The sequence below is a fragment of the Coptis chinensis genome, chromosome 5 (genome assembly GCF_015680905.1).
Source record: "Coptis chinensis isolate HL-2020 chromosome 5, ASM1568090v1, whole genome shotgun sequence".
Taxonomy (NCBI): Eukaryota; Viridiplantae; Streptophyta; class Magnoliopsida; order Ranunculales; family Ranunculaceae; genus Coptis; species Coptis chinensis.
The window spans coordinates 79,521,450-79,544,745 of NC_141460.1; the positions used below are offsets into that span (position 1 = coordinate 79,521,450).

The window sequence follows — 23,296 nt, forward strand, 5'->3', positions numbered from 1 at the left end:
CACACACTTCAAAGAACTTTGGAGATCATAAGATAGAAGATGGCCCGGCTACCAAAATGGCGTACCCTCTATAGAAACAAGATTGAGTACGCCAAACAAAACATCTAGTCGGTGTATACTGGATCCTGAAGAAGAGTCTGTTCAACATCTGGTGAGCGTAATTCGTGGTAATGTTTTAGGCATTGTCCATTGACTTGAAATTCGTTGTTATCTTTTGGATTAAGCAAAGAGATTGCCCCATAATGTTTCACAACTGACACAATAATGAAAGGACCAGACCATCGTGTTTTCAATTTACCAGGAAAGATGTGTAATATGGAATTATGCTGATAAAACTTTTTGGCCAATTTTGAAATCCTTACACAAAATGTGCTTGTCGTGCACTCTTTTCATATTAGCTTTGTAGGATTTCGAGAGATCATAAGCATCACTCCGAATCTCCTCCAGCTCATTTAATTGCAGTTTTAAGCTTCGCTGCCTCGATGATATTGTAATTGAGGTTTTGATGGCCCAAAAGGCACGATGCTCAAGTTCAACCTGGCGGATGACAAGGTTTTCCAAAAACAATGCGGTAACGAGACATCCCTATAGGTGTCTTAAATCTTTGTTCGGTATGCCCACAAGGCATCCGATAAAAGCGGAGAGACCGATCCTTCCTTGAGGGTTGATAATTTTCTCCATAATAGACTTTATCTCTCGTTGGAGACTTCCACTTGGCCACTCGTTTGTGGGTGGTATGGAGTAGCAACCTTGTGAGTAACTCCATATTTCTTCATTAAAACCCAAAAATTTTTGTTAAAAAATGTGTACCCCATCATCGATGATAGCTTTGGGAACACCAAAGCGAGAAAAATGTTTTCTTTACAAATCTCACGACAGTCTTATGGTCATTTGAAGACATCGAGAGTGCCTCAATCCATTTGGACACATAGTCTACAGCGACTAGAATGTATAGAAAACCTTGAGAAATAGGGAAGGGTCCCATAAAATCAATGCCCCAAACATCAAAAATTTCCACAATCAAGATAGGATTTAGGGGCATCATATTTCGTTTGGTAATTCGACCTAGGTGCTAACAATGAATGCAAGCTATGCAATGTTCGTGTGCATCGCGAAAAAGGGTAGGCGATAAAAACCACATTGTAACACCTTGGCTGCAGTTTTCTTCCCATCGAAATGACCTCCATAAAGATTGTTCATGGCAAAAGGATAATCGTCGGTGTGTTCCCGGTCGAGAATCAAAATGACGAATGAGTTGGTCGAACAATACTTAAAGAGGTAGGGTTCATCCCGTAAATAATATTTTCAGTGGATAAGAACTTTTTATGATCGGGGCGTGACCAAAAGGAGGGACTTCCTCGGAACTAGGTAGTTAACGATATCCGCGTACCATGGGGATGAGAAAATAGAGTACAAGTATTCGTCCGGGAAGGAATCACCGATAGCCGGAATCACTATCGATGTCACCAACCGGCCTTGATAAATGGTCGGCTCACGACATTTTTTGGTTCCTTTCTTGTCTTTGATTTCGGGGTGAATTCTTGTAAGAGAAGGATCCAGGAACAATCGTTGTTTTGCATCCTTTTTCGCGACTAAGTACCGAATTGCTGCATGGTCAGTATATACGATGGTCGATGTTCAAACTAGGTAGGGGCGAAACTTATCCAAAGCATAGACAACAGCTAGGAACTTTTTCTCAGTTGTGGTATAATTACGTTGAGCGTAGTTAAGAGTTTTACTAGCGTAGTAAATGACAATGGGTTTGTCGTCACGTCGTTGGCCTAGCACGGCACCAATAGCAAAGTCGCTAGCATCACACATCAGTTCGAATGGTTGAGACCAATCAGGGGGTTGAATGATAGGAGCGGTAGCCAGAGCGGTTTTTAGAGTATCAAAAGCTTGTTTGCAATTGAAATTGAAGTCGAATACTACATCCTTAAGCAGGAGATTGGTTAAGGGTCGAGCAACTTTAGAAAAATCCTGAATGAATCTCCTGTAAAACCCAGCGTGGCCTAAAAGGGCATGGATATCACGAACTGTACGTGGAAAAGGTAGCAAAGAAATTTTAACAATTTTAGCTTTATCAACCTCTATCCCGTCTTTTGAAACAATATGACCTAGAACAAGTCCTTCGGTAACCATGAAATGACACTTCTCCCAATTGAGTACCAGATTTTTCTCTTCGCAACGCGTTAATACTTTAGAAATGTTGGATAAACGATTAAAATTAAAGGAATTTCCGTAAATGGAAAAGTTGTCCATGAAGACTTCCATATAACGTTCCACCATATCACTAAAATGTGAAGCATGCATGCAGCGTTGGAAAGTGCCTAGGGCATTACAAAGACCAAAAAAGGCATTAGATGCGTATGCAAAGGTTCCAAAGGGACACGTGAAAGTTGTCTTTTCTTGATCGGCGGGATCGATGACAATTTGGAAGTATCCGGAATAGCCATCAAGAAAACAGTAGTAAGCATGACCGGCTAAACGTTCTAGCATCTAGTCAATGAATGGGAGAGGGAAGTGATCTTTACGGGTTCTGGCATTAAGTTTGCGATAGTCAATGCAAATTCTCCATTTCAAAGGAATGCGAGTGGAGATGCACTCACCATTTTCATTTTGTACAACTTGAATGCCAGACTTTTTAGGAACAACGTGGACAAGACTAACCCAATCACTATCAGAGATAGGGTATATGATACCCGCATCAAGTAAACGTAAAACTTCCTCTCTCACCACTTCCTTCATGGCGGGATTAAGGCGGTGTTGTGGTTCTCGCGATGTCTTTGTGCCGTCATCAAGATGTATGCGATGCGTGCATATGCTAGGGTCTATTCCCTTGATATCATCTAAGGACCATCCGATAGTGGAGCGGTGTTCACGAATGACATGAAGCAAACGTGCCTCTTCGTCTGTAGTCAAGTGAGCAGAAATTATTATAGGGTGACTACCATCGAGATCGAGATGCACGTACTTCAAATTAGAGGGTAGAGGTTTTAAATCCGGAGTTGGAGGATTGGGGATCAAGGATTCATGAGGGATCATCTCTTCAATGGAAAAGAGCGATTCCGGTTCTTCTAAATCAGTTTGCACCACATCATTAGGGTCAAATAGTGGTACTGACTCTAATAATACATGGACATCCCTTATGTACGAGTCATTGTCAAACTCCGGATTATCAAAAGAAAGAAATTGGTGTATCTCGTCTGGGGGAAAAGAGTTTGTGAAATAATCATGTTCCAGACTATCAACCAAGCTAATCTCGCCCTCCATTATAGGATCGGGAAACTGTTTCATTAATTTGAACACGTTGAGTTTGACAGAAAGGTTCCCGAAAGACAATGTCATTGAACCGTCCCGACAATTTATGAGGGTGTTGGCAGTTGCAAGAAAAAGACGTCCCAAGATGATAGGGATGGAGTCACAGGGTACTTCAGTATCTAGAATGACAAAATCAACTGGGTAGTAAAAATCTTGGACCTTTACTATGCCCTTTGGGTACTTGATGGAGCGATCCGCAAGTTGTAGAGTCATATTGGTAGGTTTTAATTTATGAAGACCTAACTGCTTAAATAAATAGTAGGGAAGTAGGTTAACACTGGCACCTAGGTCTAAAAGTGCAGTAGCGGTATACTTGTCATGGCGTGCATGGTACGGTTAATTCGACACAGGTCCTTACTTTACCACACCATTGGTAGTGGTAATCGAGGGAAACCGCTTTCGATGAAAGCGCTTGTTGAGGTACATTTCGATGCGTCGTTTGGTGGTGCACATGTCCTTCAAAAACTTGGCATGCTTGGGCAAATGCTTTAGTGCATCTAGGAAAGGTAAGTTTATGGTCAAATTTTTGAAGGTTTCACGGATCTCATCAAAATGTTCATCATGTTTGTTCTTTACCAAACGGGCAGGGAACGGAGCTTTTGGACGGAATCGCGTATAAGGATCAGTGGCGTCTTTCCCTAGGGACATGGGTGTAGAATTAGAAGGCACAACTTCGTCCGTTATAGGTTACGAGGTAGGAGTTGGAAGGACGTCAGTCGTGGCTTCCATCGATTCCTCGTCTGGCATACGTATATTATTGTCGATGGTTCGACCAGAACGAAGAGTGGTAATGGCATTTACCTCACCCTGTCTTGGATTACTAGATCCTGGTGCATTGTTGAGTTTAAAGGCAATGTTTGTAGGATAGGGTTTGGAACTGCTTGCCCAGGGAACACGCTTTTTGACTTTTATCCTGAGCTAACAGCTGACAAGATTGTTGGATAGAAGCTAGGATTTCATTCTGTTGATTCATGTATGTCAGGAAAGTTTCAGCCGTTTTATCAGCTGTGGATTGTACCAAAGGAGCAGCAGGAACTAGTTCACGGTTATTATTCACGGTTTGATTTTGGTAGCCATATCCTTGATTAGCGGGAACAAGGTTGCGGTTGTTTTGGTACCCTATATTTGCGTTGTTGGGAAAATTACTTTGCCCTTGCTGAAATTGCGGAGGATTTCCTTAACGATAGGAATTGTAGTTCGCGGTTGGTCGTACAGGTACGTTGTTGACACTTGGAGGAGTTTGTTGTTGGACAGGGGGTGCCCAAGCTAAATTCGGATGTTGTCGCCAAGGTGCATTAGGGATGTTGAAAGCACAAGCCTCTTCAGAAGATTGGGGAGGGCACTCATATACCAAAGGACAATAAGAATCGGCGTGCTCAGGACTTAAGCAAAGAGGGCATGGGGAAGCGTTGGCAGCCATAACCTGTTTGGGTTTTTGTTCATTTACTTGTACCGAAAAAGCATCGACCTTTTTGTTTAGGGACTCGATTAGAGTTTTTAATTCCGGATCGGGTTTGACCTCGAACATAGACGTAACTTTGGTAGGAGTGTCTTTAGAAGATCTAGAAGAATCAGTGTTTCCCCAATGGGTGCCATTGAAGCCTATTTCTCAAGAAAAGTGTATGCTTGATGGCGCCCTTATCCATGAAACAACCGCCGTTCATGATATCTAATGTTTCCTTTTGATGGTCGAGAGACCATTAAAGAATGAAACGGACTAATACAGCGGTGTCGAGTTGATGATGGGGACATTCGAGAAGTAGATCGATAAATCTACTCCACTTACGAAAAGGATTCACAGGGTGTCTTTGGCGAAAAGAATTGAATCTTTTGAAGCATTTCAGTAGTTTTTCTTCGAGTATAGAACTTTATCATGAATGCTTGAACAAGTTTGGCCCATGTGTCAATGGATTAGCGGCGCTTGTCGGGCGAAGCCAAACCGGCTTTATCGGCTAAGGTGAAGGGAAACAACCTAAGCAAGACTTGTTTGTTGGTAACGGTCGGATGGCGAAACTAGTGACTACTTGTTGCATCCGAAGAAGATGATTATACGGTTTTTCATGGTCTAAACCATGGTAAACAGGTAACAAACCGAAAATGTTTGGCGGAATCTGAAAATCACCTACAATCGCGATCGAAGTTTAATGCAGGAAGCGTGTCCTTCTGTAAAGGCGATATAGAAATCGAAAGGGTTTTTCGATTTGTGAGATTTTCCTCAACCATAGTTAAAGGAGATAATGGTAACGGAGATGTTTGACGAGGTTGATTTACGGAGGAGGGACTATGTCTAGGAGATAACATAAACAGTTGTTTCTTGTATTTCGACGATGATATGTAAGTTCTAATTCCTTATGTTTACCGGACCGTAGTCTCATATACAAATATAAATTTTAATTTAAGGCTCATAAAGAAACGAACAATGAATGGAGGTTTTAGAATTTAGGAAGGAGGGAGTTGAAGCCGTCTTCCCCGAAGTTGTTGCTAACTTCGGCGGGGGAAGCTAGGACAGCGTGTGAATATTCCAAAGCCGACGGAGTTACGAGAGAATTGAGGGAGGTTGTTCGTGCTAGCACGTTCCTTAATTAGGCAACCTCAATTTTTTTCAAGTTTCCTAGGCACTGATGGAATATGATGATGATTTATGATGGTGTATTATGCGGGGTGTTATTAAGATGATTTAGATGAAATTTTTAATTACTATGATTTTTTATTTTTATTTTTTATTATTTTTTTTATTTTTATTTTTTTTTAAATTTACGTAATTAGTGTATTATGGAGACGTGATTACGAAATATGCAATTAAAAACGATAGATGCCAAAATAGAAACTAACTAATATATACTAGTTTACGCAGAAAGTCTACCCATGCAAATCTATATTACCTATACGTGCAACTATATGTAAGTTATACGTGAACTAGGGAAATGTCGAGAATGAACTCATGTAATTGAATACCGCGTACGTGAATTGATGTAATATACACATACAAAAATATTCTAAGCAGGTGGTTTGACGCTACGCATATATCAAAATATATTCGAATCATATTAATTGTGTTACGTAAATATGTAATGACGAACCACCTTTACATGCACGGAGTCCTCATGCCAACATACAAATATACGAGGTAAAACAGGTTATAGCAAATAATATCCTCAACAAAGTTTGAGGAGTTTAAGAGTTTGAAACCTGGCGTCCCACGATTCCTCGTATAGCGATCGACTACTCCCGAGCTTATGCTTACTAGAAAAACAGGACCAGAGAGCCCAAAAGAGTACTGAAAAGGAAAATGGCATGTACTTGAAAACCGGAGTGTTGATACTCTAGGTTAGTCTCGCGTGCTTACTAATTCAGTCTCGTCCAAGACTCTTTTGTCTGTTTAGTACTTCAAATTCCTACGGAGTACTTAGACTCTGCTAATGAAAATAACAAAACTTGGCTCACAGATATTTGTTAGTAGAAAAAGTTACGGTAAAGAGTTAGTATTGTAACATAAATGAAAATTTAAAAAGATGAGGAGGTAGGGGAGGGGGTTTTTATGGATGTATTCCAGTTGTTACGTTAAGTCCAGAGTCCTTCGGCGTGCAGCGGCGCCATTTGATATAAACGCATTTATACACGTTTATTGGTTTCAGTTACTTATTTTCTTAAGTCCGAGGTCCACAGTCCAAAGTCCGAAGTCCAAAGACCCAAGTCCAAAGTCCAAAGTCCAACGTCCGTATAGTCGTTCGTTTTTCTCAAGTTACCTTACTCACGTGGGTTGGTAGGATAGGTCGAGTAAGGGATCGTCCAAACCTTAGGGCTCGGATAGGTTCACAACTAGAATTACAACTTTTGGTGAGTAGGATTTTTAGGTTTCTTTTTAGTTGGTTTTAATTAAAATAACGGTAATGCAAATAACGTAAATTACTACGGCGATTATATGTAGGTAAACAAAAATAGAGAAACAGGGAGAGAGTTAGTCATACTCATGCGAGAATCATTTTTCAACAGTTTATATTACCACGTCACTATATCTCTACTTCATCTCGTTTTCGGAGACGACGTCGAGTATTGATCCCTAGTGCATGCCCACATCTCTAGGTCGCATTTCACTAGCATAAGGAGTTTCAATAATACTTCATCTCTGGTATATTATTTCAGCTCCTGGCTCGATTTCACATCAGCTTGACGAATTGGAGAGTCATTCGACACTGAGAGTCGCGCTTGCGAAACATTTTGGGTCACGCCACAGATCGGCCCTAGAGCATCAACAGTCCAACTTTGTACAGTCTCAGTCATTTTGGGACCGGAGGTCAAATCTAAGCCAAATTCCTGAGTAGTGACTCTAGAATATTAAAGAGTCAATCTGGATTTTCACACGAGCAGCATAACCCTCCCCCTGAGGGGGGGGATTAGCTCATGGTCATAGAAGGAATAAATAAACTTGCTGTATACATTAAGTAAATAAATGCAGGACAGGAATTAAACTAGAAAAGAAATGATCATTATTAAGGGTAAAATAACTTCTGATATTTAAGCTTCTTTGGAATGGAAAAAGAGAATGTAAATACTGAAGAAATAAACTAACTAGGCGGAAGCTAAAGCATTAATATGTTGAAGGGGTAATAATGAAGGCGACCCCCTCATATATATAGGCTAATACAAGAAGGCTATCCATGAATGTTTTAGATTTGGCTTTATGCTAATTGAATGGTTCGAAACAAAGTTTTGTTTTAACTGTTTTAATTTTTGTCTTTTTGCTTTTTAAGTTTCGTCTTGTAGCTTATTTCAATTCAAACCACCCGGTTTGAATTGGTACGTGTCTTCTCTCTTGCCAGGTGGTACCAAATTAAACCCATTCTTTGCCACCTGCCTATGCTGACTCGTCATGCCTTCTGGGCCCGCAGAGTGAGTCCACTTAGTGTGTCTAGTGGCGGCGCCGAATTTGGCGTTTTTACGACTTTTTGTCCTTACGCAGAGTTCGTCGCCCGGGTCGCTATGGCAGCTTCACTAGCCAACGTCGGCATCTAGATTTATCCGATTTGAGCTTGGAAATTTGCTGCTTCTTTATATGTGGGCCCGTTCTGCACTGGTTTTGTTCTTTTGGAAACTTCGGCTCTAGTCAGGCTTTGTTGGGCTTCACGGGGGTTGAGTGGGAAACTTCAAATATTCCCGTATTTCCGTACTTCAATGCATGTTTTATCACTATATTTATTTTAATTGCGGAACCCTGCAAAAGTATGAAAATATAATTATTACATGATTATTAAACACATAATCGACCAAAATGCTATGTCTCTCGGGGTTTAATATTATAGTTTTTGGTGTTTATCAACTACTAAAGAAAATGAAACTAAACACAACTAAGATGGCAGTGGCGCCATTTGATAAGTGGGGAAAACGATAGTTTTACCTACGAATAAGCAATGAAACTCAAATGTAAGTAAAACTAAAACTAAAACTATTTTCCGTTCTAAGTATCAAAGTTATCTACTCTCATTATCAATGAAATATATTTAGAGTAGAGAATTCGTTCCACTCTTAGTCGTTTAGATGTAAGGTTTCCTAGTTCGTGTAAGCTAACAAAGTCGGAGAAAATAATGGATTTGAAATTTAACTATGATGGTGAATTAACTAATCAAGATGATATAAATTAAACTACGAAAATTCAAAACTAAATTGACAATATGAGAAGGAATTAGGAGAATTTGATTCCACCTTGATTCCGACTCAATTAACTAACAAAGAAGTTGTCGTAATCCGAATTGAAATATTTTCACATAACAATTAGGTCTATATAATCTCTAATCATTCATGGTAATCTCTACCAACTAACAATCAGCATGTGAAGCAATCAAATCCATTCTCATGGAGAACTAATTACTTTCTAAAATGGAATAGATTACTACGACCATTTCTACGCTAATCAATCAAATTTCATCATGGCTTCATCAAACCCCTCTAATGGAGGTTTTAGCCTTGAATCATTACACTATCATTTCTAACATAAGAACAATAAGAACAAGTCATTTGATATAAGTAATTAAACTTTTTAAATCTAATTGAACAATAGTTTAAGATTCAAAATGAATTAAAACTGAATTTGAAACTAAGATTAGGAATAACTAATTATCAATATAAGACAAACTAAATCTATGAATTAAATATTGAATTAGAAACTAAAACTTGAAATATAAAATAAGTATTTGATTCTTAACTAAGCAACTAAGTCTAACAAAACTAATTTATTGTTCTAAAACTAATTTTTATGAAGTAAAACTAAGTATTTTGAGAATTCACTAAGTAAAAACTAACTAACTTAAGAGCTAAGCTTTAGTCTCTTGATATAAAAGAGACCAAATCCACAATTTCGTGCATGGGCTGAAGAGCCATATTTTTTGCCGGAAAATCGAGTCCAAAACCTCATTACTTCAGTCCATAAATGGGTTTTCAGTTAGAAATAACTTCAACAGCCTTTTCATCCACGTATGCTCTTCTTATTGGGTCAAGGCTTAAACCATTAGAAAGCTCTTTCCGATTTGGTCGTTTTGATGTAAGGTAGGCCCAATTCTGAGGTCTGAGTCCAAAGATACGACCTTCGGAAGTTCAGCTGCTTTTTGTGCACTATTTCTACCCGACGTTGACTTTGACTTTTCAGCTTTGACCGGGCTTTAAAAAAGCTTTTTCTCCTTGAATCTTGGCCTTTAATCATAGAACTTTTTAGCAACCAACCTTTGCTCCTTTATCTCGCAAAAGGGACGCATTTCTACACATATTCGACTCCAATGCCTGAAATACATAAGAACACGATAACATTACTAACTCTTACTTATTAATCACATAATTGGTCTAAAAGTAATATTGTTAAGGGGTTAAAACTACAGTTTTGGGCTCTTATCACTAGTGGAATTTGGAGTTTGCCGAATGCACCAAACAGGACGACGACACCAGCTATGGTGCATACACACTTGCCTTTGCTGACTGCCTACTCAGAAATTTGCCACCCATCTTTCAATCAAAGAGGCGAACGTATATCAGGAAAAGAATAGCAAAGGACTTGTTGGAATGTGGCATGACCAACGAAAAGTACTGTATGAGGAGAGCTGCTCGGTCTTTGGACTTTGATGCGGGAGAAAAAACTCCAACAGACAAGGGTATATCTGAAGTTGAAAATGCACCAACTGCTGCTGCTGCTAAGGTGGAAATGGTTGTTTAAATATGTTCCAAACACTAATTTATACTCTAATTTTTTATTAAAAGTATGCTACTTCAGTAGGACATTGTGTGACTGTTGTAAGATATCATAGTAATGGATGCTTGTCTGATTATTACCCAATCAGTAATGGATGTGTCGACCCCTTCCTAGCTTTGAAAATGCTTCCCTTTTATCTTTAAAAATAGATTTAAGTGTCACGTATATCGTATACCGATTATCGTGAGTAATTATGTTCCTCTGTCGAGACTACTTATTTGCTATCTCTTACAATTTGGCCGCCATGGGTTCTTCATTGAAAATACAATAGCAAAAGATCTTCTAGACTGCCGGTTGACTTCCATGCATGGTGACATTTATAGAATTTGTTCATGTGGTGTGTCATAGATTTGTTTGTTTATTCAGAACCCTTGTTTATTTTGGTGTACTTTAAATTTGGAAAGTGTCGTATTTTGGTCTGTTTTGGGTTCTCACTTTCGACAGATTAAAACTATCAACTTCTACCATATAATTTACTAAAAGGGTTACTATAACTTATCAATACTAGTATTCACTTTCATCACAACAAAAGGTCATATAAAACAAGTTTGAAACTCCAAAACTTTCCTCATACAAATTACTCCAAATCACTATATTCGTCTTCATCGTAGAAGTCAGCTTCAAGAGATCCACATGGCAGTGTATATGTGATGCATGGCTCCTTTGGCTCTGCGGGCACATAGCACTTACAACCACTTCCACCCATTCCTAGTCGTGATCGTTTTGAGAGTAGATACGTCTTACATTCAATGTCCTCTGAATCTGTCATAGCCTTGTCGTAATTTCTTTTCAACTACACAAGATTTGAACTCATATTTATTGCACATAACATACAACATAAACAGGCAACAATAACTTTTCCTTTCCTTTTATATCAAATACTATTATATATTTCAAAACCATATTTATTACCTTTTTTCCTTGATTATCCACTGATACTTGGCATGGTAGTGGAAATGGCATTTCTTCCGGGCGTGGTGGTTTTTCTGAAACATCATAATCCTTTGTACTTTCAAATTCTCCCAGAACTTAAGCGCATGAACCACGCTTGGGTATAGAATAAACCTTATTTCTTTGGCCTTTTTTGCATTGCTGTAAAACATGGTACCTAGCCATGAAGTTTACATCAAAATGCCAATTCCTGAGCAAGTCTATGTCAAAAACTAACTTGTGAAATTCTCGTTTCACCACCGCCTCGATATTGAGCTCGAAGTTGTACAACTTGTTAATTGTCACCACGAAAATCTCCATCAAATGGGCCAAAGTCTCTAGATCCGAACAGTGAGGGGTTTGGGGATGGTAACTACGGAAATGAAGGTATCTATTATTGTTACATATAGCCACAACTACTTTTGGTCTCTTGCCAATAATCCAGTACTCGTCAAATGTGCCTATCTCAACATGACTTTTCCACCAATAGTGGGCTTTCTTTCTACAATAATTCCTCTCTATAGTTTTTTTAGAATCACCATCATGGTATAATTCCTCTGGACTTTGATATGCTTTAGTGACTATGAGTGAAACAGAAACCCGAAACACTTCTATATAAGTTCACTTTAAAGATCGTACTACAGTTTAACTGAACTAAATATGATCTTATTAAGACATCTTATATCCCAACTAGGATACTATATAAGTCCACCTTAGACACCTTACTACAGTTTACCTGACCTGAACAAGATCTTATTACGACATCTTATCTCCAAGGTACGCCACTATATTAGGACACTTTAGACACCATACTACTATTTACCTGAATTGTACTTGATCATATCAAGACATCTTATCTCTCAAGTACGAAACTATATTAGTCCACTTTAGACAAAACACTCATCCACTGAATTTGACCATCTCAAGACATCTTATCTCCCAAGTACGACACTATATATTCCCACTTTGGAAATGGCATCTTATCTCCCAAGTACAACACTATATCGGTGAACTTTTGAGAGTTTACTACAGTTTTACACCTTCAACTAAACATGATCATTATAAGACATCTTATCTCATTGTACTTCACTATATAAGTTCACTTTAGAGAGCATACTACAATTTAACTAAAATGAATATGAACATAGTAAGACATCTTATCTCAAATGTACAACAATATGTAGTGCTTTAAAATTCAAATTTAGATAACCTAAAAATACACCTTAATATGGTTTTCATCTCTATTTTGAAAAGAATCCAATGATCAAAGTGACTTGGGACATTTAGGATGTTGCTATTAAACCTTTAACTTTCGAATGTAATAGAAACATTTATAAAAGTTCAACTTAAATGTAAACAATTAATTTTAGCCTTTATTATCAAGAACACTTACTGCCGGTGCTTCTCCAACTGATTTTCTTAGATGAAGAACTCTAGAATGAAAGGTAAAGTATCTTATCGAGTAGAAATTGAGAAAAAAATAAGAGGGGAAGGAAATGGGCGGGAAGAAATGAAGTTTTCATTGGATGGATAAGAAAAGGCCTTTGGGTAGGAATAGGAGAGAAAAAAAAAAACTTCATATAAGAGGGTGATTACAATGTTTAAACATATGTAAATTCCTATTATGTTAATTTAATTCTTTTCAAATAAAAAAATAACTAATATTTGGAAGGGTATTATGGGTACTACACACTATCTTTTAACCACGCTCTAAAACTTGTCAACTATCCTCATTTCTCAATCATTCCAAGTTTTCCTCATAAATAATAAGGGTTTTCTATATGTGCAAGTTTGTGTTGGGGTGTTCACCGGGTGTGTTTATTTGGGATGGTCAACTATCCCGGGGTTCTTGCTTTTTCATGATTAATAAAACCGTAGACCCGATAAGAAATCAAGTGCTTGATTTGGATGCTCTTATCCACCCAATTGTTATGTGCGTGGGGTTCTTGATTGATAAGAGATGTCAATCCAAAGATGAAATTCATTTTATAGTTTTCTAATGATCTTTTAAAAGTCTGTATTTAATTCTTTTAATTTCGTCTTTTCTCTTTCTTGTTTGAGCAGCTCGTCCTGAATATGTTGAGATTGTTACTGATGGAGCTGCAATGATAAATAATGTTTCCCACACTTGTGCGTCTACTTCAGTTCCGTGTGGTGAACCGTGTAATATATCCAAATGTGAGCATGTGGTGAGGAAATCATTGCTTAGCATGGTTTGTCATCACGAATCTGTGAAGTTAAAGTTTGTAACGATTCGGCAAGAGCTCATAGCAAAATGTCTTAGGTTTTTATATTGGATATTTTTAGTATTACTCCCTACTAGACGAGTCAATTAGGATTTTTCCCAACTAGATGGGAAAATTAGGGTCTCCTGAATGTGTTTTTTTTGTGTGTATTCAAGGAGGAGACCCTAATTTCTCCATCTAGTTGGGGAAAATCTTAATTGGCTCATCTAGTAGGGGTAATACTAGTTAACCCTTTTATATTTACTTCATTCTCCTTGCTTTTACTTTTTTGTGTGTCTAGGTCTCATGTAGTACTATGCAAGGCCCAAACTATCGCCGATATATCCGATATATTGCCAATATATATCGTTTTTTTGGTACACCGATATAGATATATTCGATATATCTCAATCGAACATTGAATCTTTTTTTTCCGATATATATCGCAATTTTCGATATAACGATATATATCGACCAATATATACGATATATCCGATATAAATTGTTGATTTTGACTAAATATTGTTGACTTTGACCAATATATTGACGATATTTCTGATATAATCGATAATATTTCTGATATATCGACATACAAAACAAAATTTTGACTGGTCAACAAAAAAATAGATATCTCCAATATATATGATATATATCAGTTTTTAAATATATCAAAATATTCACCAAATTTGATATTTTGGGCCTTAGTGCTATGACATCTTATTTAGGAAAACCCGCACATCTCGATGTGGAGTGTTATGATACACTTCTTTTCCTTGTTGCTTGTATGCAAAAAATGGAGAGTGAGCTGAAAGATGGAATGAATGAATGATACTTTCAGAAAAGATGGACATTGCTCGGGTGATATTTGAAGGGTCAAACGATGCATCAGAGACTTGATATATTTTACGAGAAACAAGGGAAATTGGTCGAGGAGTTGTTTAAGACTGTTTTTTGGAAAATGTAAATTTGTTTTCTGTCCTCAATACTTACGAGCCAGAACTATCTAATGCAGTTATGGTGTTGAGAGGGGAGCTGATGAAGTTGTTTCGCAACGTCTTCGAAGTGGTTTGTGATGAAACCCGAATATAAATATTTAGAGGCCATTTATAATGTTTAGAGACCCTAAAAATATATTTATGTAAAGCCGATCACTGTTGTGGCCTCGGCCCAAGATCTTTTAGGCTTCTCAAAAAGCCAGCTTTATTTTTGGTATATCTTTAATTTAGTTTCCTATGTAAAGGCATCTCTAATGGGGGTGTAAACCGTATAGAGTGGAAATTTTACACTCTAAATGTCAAAAAAAACTTTTTCTAATGGGAGTGTTATACCGTAGGTAATAGAGTATTAGTTGATAGAGAGGGTGGAGAATTCTCCCTCTCGTTATCAGCTAATAAAAAGTCCGACACTCAAACAGAAGTCTGAGTAAAAATAAATTCGGATGTCACTTGGAGTGTCGGCCCTATCTATTTCTAAAATCACGATTTAAAAAATTTAAACTCGGACGTCAAGTGACACAAGTGACATCCCACTTTAATTTAAAAATGAATGTCACTTGAAATGACGTCCGAGTTTAAAATTAAACTTTTATACTTTTTCTATTGGGAACAATAGAAAGTGAATATTTATAGACTATACAATAATTTACAATTAGAATAGTAAAATCCTAATGGCATCTAAGTGGCGCCTATGTGGAGGTGTAATTTTACACTTTCCATTGGAGATGCCCTAATGAATTTAAATAAGGTATTAATGCAAGCCAAAATTGAATGTGAATGACTAATCTTACACAAAGGATATTTTTCGGGCTTTATTAAAACTAGCTAATCTGCCGGTCCTAGAGGCCTGGCTTACAATCTTTTTTTTTATTTTTTTTTCTTTCTTTTTGCTTCATTAATTAGTGTAAATGGAAAATAAACACTAAAACTATAAGTAAATGCCCCTACATTGAGGGAACGAAATAATATAAGAATTTCTACTCATACATTGTTTGTCCATAAGCAAAAATGCTAGCTGAGTAATCATTAGCCCACACTCTGTTTAACCACAAAAATAGACCAAGAACAAAAATTAGAATAATTTCGTCGTATCTCAAACAATAAAAATCCACTCTATGTTATATATATACCAATAAAAACTTTGTTCATGTTTAAAATCCCTATCTTTATCCTGTCAAGTACTGTATTATTAGATCTCGTTCTTCACTGAGGCAACTGTAACCCGTCCTCGGAGCTGCAGAGCCGCTCATGCCACTTTGGAGCTTTGTTCTTTAGCACCAACATCCCTTCTTTGGGGTTAGCCAAAGGCCCTGATGAAAGGCTTTCTGTGCGTGTTGACTTGGAACGAAAAAAATGGGAGTGATGGGAAGAAATTCGGGTTACTAAGTGAGAACTCAGTTCGGGTTCAATTGCATTGGCAGGAATGGCAGGACCCCTGCGTTTTGCAACTGTCACAAGATTTTTCAAGCTATGTGGCTCTCCTTCTGAGGAATATTGGAAAAAGTCAAAGTTGCCACATGCAACGTTTAAGGATTTTGTGAAATTTCTATTTAGGATGCAACTGACAGGGAGTGACAGCTCACCCAAATAAAAGGTTCCAGTGAAGACCCAAGACACACTTTTGTTGCAGACGACTGACGACCCTCAATACTTTTATGATTTGCACTTCTTTACAACAAAACCTTATGCATGTGATCGAGCCTTCAAGCCTCCCGCAATATCCCCCAAGCAAGGAGATGGATGCTAAACTACGCGATGAAGAAGCTAGAAGGTATGCGGATGGCTATATTATGTTACATGTTCTTGAAAATCTGATTCAATGCTTGTATTTTTCTTCTCTAATGCATAATCATCCTTCATTTCCTATTCAAAACTTTTTACAAGAATTCTGGAAAAGGTTAACCTTGTTACCTTGTTTGGATGATAATCGTCTGTTTCTATAAAGTTTAGAAGAAACTCTAACCTGAAATTATCTGCATCATTTGCCTGTGTGCCTGACACATGAGTTGAAATATACACCATCATTTTGCAAATATCATCTGTATCGGGTTGCATAACTCAGTAGGTTCTCCCACAGGATGGACAAAAAGTTTAGGGGGAAAATGGGAAAAAGTTTTGGGTTTTACTAATATTTATTGACATGTATATGTATTAGAAGACAGAGCGCGTGCGCGCTCTGACATAGTACAACTGGAGCGCGCACGCACTTTCCATTCTAGTAAACAACTCTCGCAGCTTGTACAGTTTGTTTCCTATTTGTTTTAGGATTTCTATTAACGTAGATAGCAACAATGTGTACGGATTAGGAACTTGTAATCTATATATAAACAACTGTATAAACAGTAGAAATAAATCAAGTAAATATTCTCTCAAATCTCTCTCTCTAATTTATCATGGTATCAGCCTAATTTCGATCCAAACCCTAACCGATCTAAGCTTCCGCCTCCTCTCAATTCCTAATGACCGACGCCTCAAACACCAATAATGACTCTCCTCCAGGTTCCGATAATCCTTTCTTTGTACACCACTCAGATAGCCCCACGGTTATTCTCGTATCTCCTCTGTTATCCGGTGACAATTATCCGACTTGGTTATGACCTATCTCTAGAGCCCTTCAAGCAAAGAATAAGTTTGGTTTTGTCGATAGCTCTGTCATTAACAAAATTCCTAGCCCCTTGTTAAATGGAAAATCACCTCATGAGCCTTTGTTTACAACACCTCCCACTCTTGCCCATCTTCGTGTTTTTTGTTGTTTATATTTTGCTTACAACACTTCCATTAAAAATAAGTTTGATCACCGAGGTAAACCTAGCATCTTCATTGGCTATCCTTATGCTCAGAAAGGCTATCGCATTTATTATCTCTCTTCCAAAAAAAATTTACTTCTCGTGACATGATTTTCCATGAGAATATATTCCCCTATCAACATTTATCTTCCCCACCATCACATCTGCCTGTTTATTCCTTACCCATCCCAGACAATGAAACTTTCGACATTCAATCCTCTCCTATAACTCCAAAGAGAGAGTGTGCACGCGTGCTCGATCCATGTAAACCCGAAAGGCCCAAGCACGCCTCTTTCCTAACAATCTTCCCCTCCGGTCCCATTCCATCACTTGCAATTTTGGAACTCCCTCAACCACCACAACTTAACCCTCCTACCTCACCTCAATCTACTAGAGTGCGAAACCCCCCACCACTTCTTATCAAATATTATCACTATCCTACTCTCACCAAGGCACCTACAGTCTCTCATTTGGCCAACCTCATCCAATTGGACTCTAAGATAATACGGTCTTTCACTCCATATCCTATGACTTTCTATGTTTCTGACACTAATTTTTTTACTTGTCATAAAGTTTTTTTGTCTAAAGTGTCTTCTTCAATTGTTCCTACATCTTTTCTCAAGCCAAAAATTCGAAATGGAGAGTCGCTATGGTCATTGAAATTGCGGCTTTTTAGAACAGAATAACACATGGACTCTTGTTCTATTATCCCCTCATCTTAAGCCTATTGGTTGTAAATGGGTTTTCAAGATTAAATATCATGCAGATGGCTCTATTGAGCATTACAAAGCTCGTCTTGTTGTCAAGGGTTACAATCAGATTGAAGGACAAGACTATCATGACACTTTTACACCCGTTGCTAAATTAGTCACTGTTTGATTACTTCTCCATTGCTGCTATCAGACATTGGTCCCTTCATCAGCTGGATGTCCACAATGCCTTTTTCCAAGTCAATTTGGATGAAATTGTTTACATGACCTTACCTTCTGGCTTCGCCAAATAGGGGGAGCACAAGATCTGTCTATTAGCAGGGATATTATTGTATTTTCCTATATTATCTTTGTAATTACTTTATTACTCTTTCTAGGGTTTTTATTATGATTCTATAAATATAAGTGATGAGCTCTCTCATTCACTTAACTTTTCCCTAAATTACTTTTACATGGTATCAGAACCATTAAAGCAAATTGTTCTGATCTCAACCTAAGCTTCCGCATTTTTTTTCTATGTTTGATGGGCACAGTCTGTAAAACTGTTTGTTGGAGGACGTGGAAAGATAGGATTTCTTATGGGCACAGAAAAAGCACCTGCAGAAATTGATCCGAAGTATGCTAAGTGGTTCTTAGATGATTCTATGGTGAGGACTTGGTTAATTAAGTCTATGCAACCAACGATTTCTGCTAACTATTTGTTTATAGACACTACATATTTTATTTGGGAATCTCTTCATACAGTATATTTGCAAAGACAGAATAATGCAAGGAGTTTCCAACTTTTCAATGAGATTGGAAATTTCAAACAGGGAACTCGATCTCTTGGGGCGTACTATGCGAGACTTCGATCTGGTTGGGAAGAACTATCTCATTATGATAGTTTTATTGAATGGCCAGCTAATGCAGCAGAGATTTATGCAAAAAATGTGGAGAAGAATCGAGTATTTCAGTTTCTTGCTGGACTCAATCCTAAGTTTGAGTATGTTGTTGTTCATCTGCTTGACAAGCATCCATTCCCAACTCTTGAGGAAGCACATGCCTATTGTCTCTCTGATCAGAGTCGTCGAGCGCCTATGCCTCATACTCTTGGTCTTCTGTCTGAGACTTCTACTATGGCAGTCCATTATGTTTATCCGCCACCACCGTCAGTTCCTGCACAAACTTTCCGGGCACCATTACCTGGGCTTTTGCCATTGCCAACGGCCTCTGGTAGTTCTCGTCCTCCAAACAAGAAGTGTGATCATTGTGGTAGATTTGGGCATGTAAAGGCAACATGTTATCAATTACACGGTCATCCTCCTAGTTTTCAACCACCATGATCAACATCTTAGTCCTCAGCACACCTATCTACTGACTCTAGTACATTAGAGTCTTCTGCTTCTAGTGCTCTTTCTCCAGACGAGATCAGTAGGTTCCAGAAATTTCTCTCTATGTCTTCTCAACCGAGACCTTCTCATGCAGGTAATTTTGCATCTGCCAATAGTGCTTCTACATCCCAGACTTCACCCTGGATTTTTTATTCGGGTGCCACCGATAATATGGATATGTATGTCTTCTCTTTTCCGGAATTATGCATCTAGTTCTTGGAAACGAACAGTTCGTCTTGCCAATGGGGATGAAAAGCCTATTGTAGGGCAGGGTTGTATCCCAGTTACTGATTCCTTTTTGTTACCTAATGTTCTTCATGTCCCCAAGTTGACCACCAATCTTATTTCTGTTAGTAAACTTACCAAAGATGTAAACTACAGTGTAACCTTTTATCCATCTTACTGTGTTTTTTAGGATCTGGTGTCGCAGAAGGTGATTGGCAGTGGACGTGAAGAGGGTGGCTTATATGTACTGGATAGACCTGTTTCTTCAGTCTCTCCCCATGCCCTCCAGTTAGAGTCTTCGTCTGGTAGTGAAAATGTAAAGCGGGTGTTACGTTGGCATCACCGCTTAGGTCATATTTCTTTTGAGTATCTACGTTATTTGTTAATCTATCTTTCTTTTCCAAAGTGTCCATGTCAAGTCTATCTTGTGAGACATGTGAACTGGCTAAACATCCATTGTAGCCCTTATCCATTAAGTAGTAATAAAACTTCGCCTTTGTTTGATATTGTGCACTCCGGTATTTGGGGTCCTGCCTCGGTCATTTCGTTTTAAGGATTTCATTATTTTGTGTTATTCATTGACGATTTCTCTAGGTGTACTTGGGTTTATTTAATGAAATCCAAGGATGAAGTCTCCTCCATTTTCCAGAGTTTTACTGCAATGGTTCGTACACAGTTTGGTACAACAGTTAAATTCTTTCGTTCCGACCAGGGTGGGGAATTTCTATCTCATGGTCTTCGACAATTCTGTGAGACCAATGGTATTTTGCATCAAACCTCTAACACTCAGACTCCACAGCAAAATGGCAAGTCAGAAAGAAAAAACCGTCATATTCTTGATCTTGCTCGTGCTATGTCTATTGGCATGAATGTTCCTTCACGTTTCTGGTATGATGCTATCCTTACAGCGGTGTATCTAATTAACCGTTCTCCATCTCGAGCTCTTGGCTTTAGCACCCCGTATTCCATTATTCATCCTGATCGTTCTGATTTTCAAATCCCACCTTGTGTTTATGGGTGTGTTTGTTTCATCCAAGTCACCAGGTCTATCTCTAAACTAGATCCACATGCCTTGAAATGTGTGTTTCTGGGTTACTCTCATACTCAGAAGGGTTATCGGTGTTATCACCCCTCATCGCGTCATTGTTTCATCTCCATGGACGTTACCTTCTTCAAACATGCTCCGTTCTTTTCAGGTGATGTTCTATCTCAGGGGGAGTGGTTTCTAGTACTCCCTTTTCCTCATGAGGATTCACATTTGGTTCCTATTTCTTTTCCACTTCCGATGAGTGTTCAGCCAGAGCCTATAGTCTCCCCTCCAGTTCCACATTTGGTTTCACCTCCTTTACAGGTCTATACTCGTCATCCATCGAACCTTTCTTCTCCGACCGCCCTGACATCTTACGCTTCTCCAGGTTCACCACTTGCCACTAATTCACTTTTATCAGGTATTGAGCCATCTCCTATCCCTCCTGTACCAGTTACTATTGATGTTGATTTACCGGTTGTTGATAGAACTAATACTCCACCTATTGTTGTTCGGAAAGAGAAGCGTACTGCAGGAATGACAGCTAGATATGCTAATACTGTGGCTTATTATATCACTGATTATACTTCAAATCATCGTTTGTCTCCTAGTTACATATCTTTTCAGGCTTCTCTCTCATTGGTTGATATTCCACGTACAGTGGAAGAGGCGTTGGCCTAGCCTCATTAGAAGGCTGTGATGTTGGAGGAATTACATGCATTAGAGGTCAATAATACTTGGGTCTTGGTTTCTCTTCTGCCTGGCCATAGAGCAGTCGGGTGTAAATGGGTTTTCTCGGTGAAACAAAACCCAGATGGAACAGTTAATAGGTACAAGGCTCGGTTGGTTGCTAAAGGGTATGCACAAATTCATGGGGTTTATTATCAGGAGACCTTTGCTCTTGTGGCCAAGATGAATACGATTCGAGTTATTTTTTCTCTTGTTGCGTCCAAGTCATGGCCCCTTTTTCAGATGGATGTGAAAAATGCCTTTCTCAATGGGGCTTTACAAGAAGAGGTGTATATGTCTCCACCACCGGTTTTCGTTCTTCTTCTACTTCGGGCTTGGTGTGCCGGTTGAAAAAGTCTATCTATGGGCTTAAGCAGTCTCCTCACACTTGGGCTAAAACATTTGTTGCAGCCATGACAACATATGGATATGTTCAGAGTCAAGCTAACCACACCTTGTTTCTTCGACACTCTAGTACGAAGATTGTTGTATTGTTATAAGCACCCAAAACTGTACTATAAAACCCCATAGAGACATAATATTTCGGTTAATTTTGTGTTTAATAATCATGAAATAATCGCATTTTCGTGTTTTTACAGGTTGGAACAACTAACGCACAAATAATGATAAAGCCAGCATTTAAACAAGGAATAGGGAGTGTACATAAGCTTTCCGATTAAGCTCATGTGAAGCCTAACAAATCCACATAGAAGCATCAAACTTCCGAAGCTCCTACCTCTTGAACCAGGACTCCGAATGCGACAAGTGAGCTACTCAGACGATCAGTGCGATGAACTCTACGCATAGGCGGGAAGTTGTAAAATTGCCAAAAGACCGGACCACCACTAGACTGCACATGGACCCACTATGCGGGCTCACAGAATTTGATGAGTCATCATATAAGTCAAGACAAAGGTATAAATAATTGGTGCAAAAGTGACACCTTGCATGTAGTTAATAAAGTTAGATGAGATTAGGTGTTAATAGTGAAAATAAAAATATAGGTGTCACTTTGTTGTGGATTGTGTGGGTAAGAAGGAAGTAAATGTGGTTTGGTGTTTCACATGGGAGGAAATGAGATTTCTCTCAAATGGAAAAGAAAACAAAACAAGGGAGGATGCACTACATTGATTGCCCTGACTCTTGTTCCATTTAAATTCCTAGTCTTTATCTTTTGGGAGGGGAGTTGAGTTTTTTTTTTAAAAGAAATCTTGTAAAATGTTAATGGTGGAAACACTTTCTAGTTTCTAATAAAATTTCTTTCTTTCTTAGGTAATCTATTTTTACATTCCTTTCTTCTTTTTATTACTTATTAGTTTGTATCTTACAAAAATAAACACAAGGATCATGAGCTAAACTCCTCCAAGGTGGAGGGTTAATGATGCTCATGTGAGGGTTTATATAGATTTCTTTGTAGTAGGATTCTCTGCCTAAACCTAAAGACGCATATAAAATGGTAGTGTCCGGCCAAACTTGAGGCCTGGAAGTGAAGAAAGACTCGCGTGAGCCTCCCTTTCCATGCCTGGGATAGCCGCGTGTGCGAGCCTTAATTAACTCCTTGTTTCTAGATTTGACAAGATTATGTTTTATGAGTCCAGAAGTTGAGATGGAGTTTCAGAGATGAAAGTCCAATTCAACTTCTTATGCTAGGGAAATGAACTTAGAGATGAGTTCATCTCACTAGGGATCGACGCTCAAGCCGGTTCGGGTTTGATAATATACTCAAAACAGCTTAGAGACGGTA

The 23,296-nt window shown here is 38.4% G+C and overlaps 1 long non-coding RNA gene across 1 annotated transcript; it reads left to right on the forward strand.

Annotated features, from left to right (window-relative positions):
• The first annotated feature begins 16,278 nt into the window (after positions 1–16,278).
• LOC147499126 (uncharacterized) lies at positions 16,279–22,828 on the forward strand. Its single transcript, XR_015194415.1, has 2 exons — positions 16,279–16,476; positions 22,152–22,828. It is a non-coding gene; the product is annotated as an uncharacterized LOC147499126 (long non-coding RNA).
• The last annotated feature ends 468 nt before the right edge of the window (positions 22,829–23,296 follow it).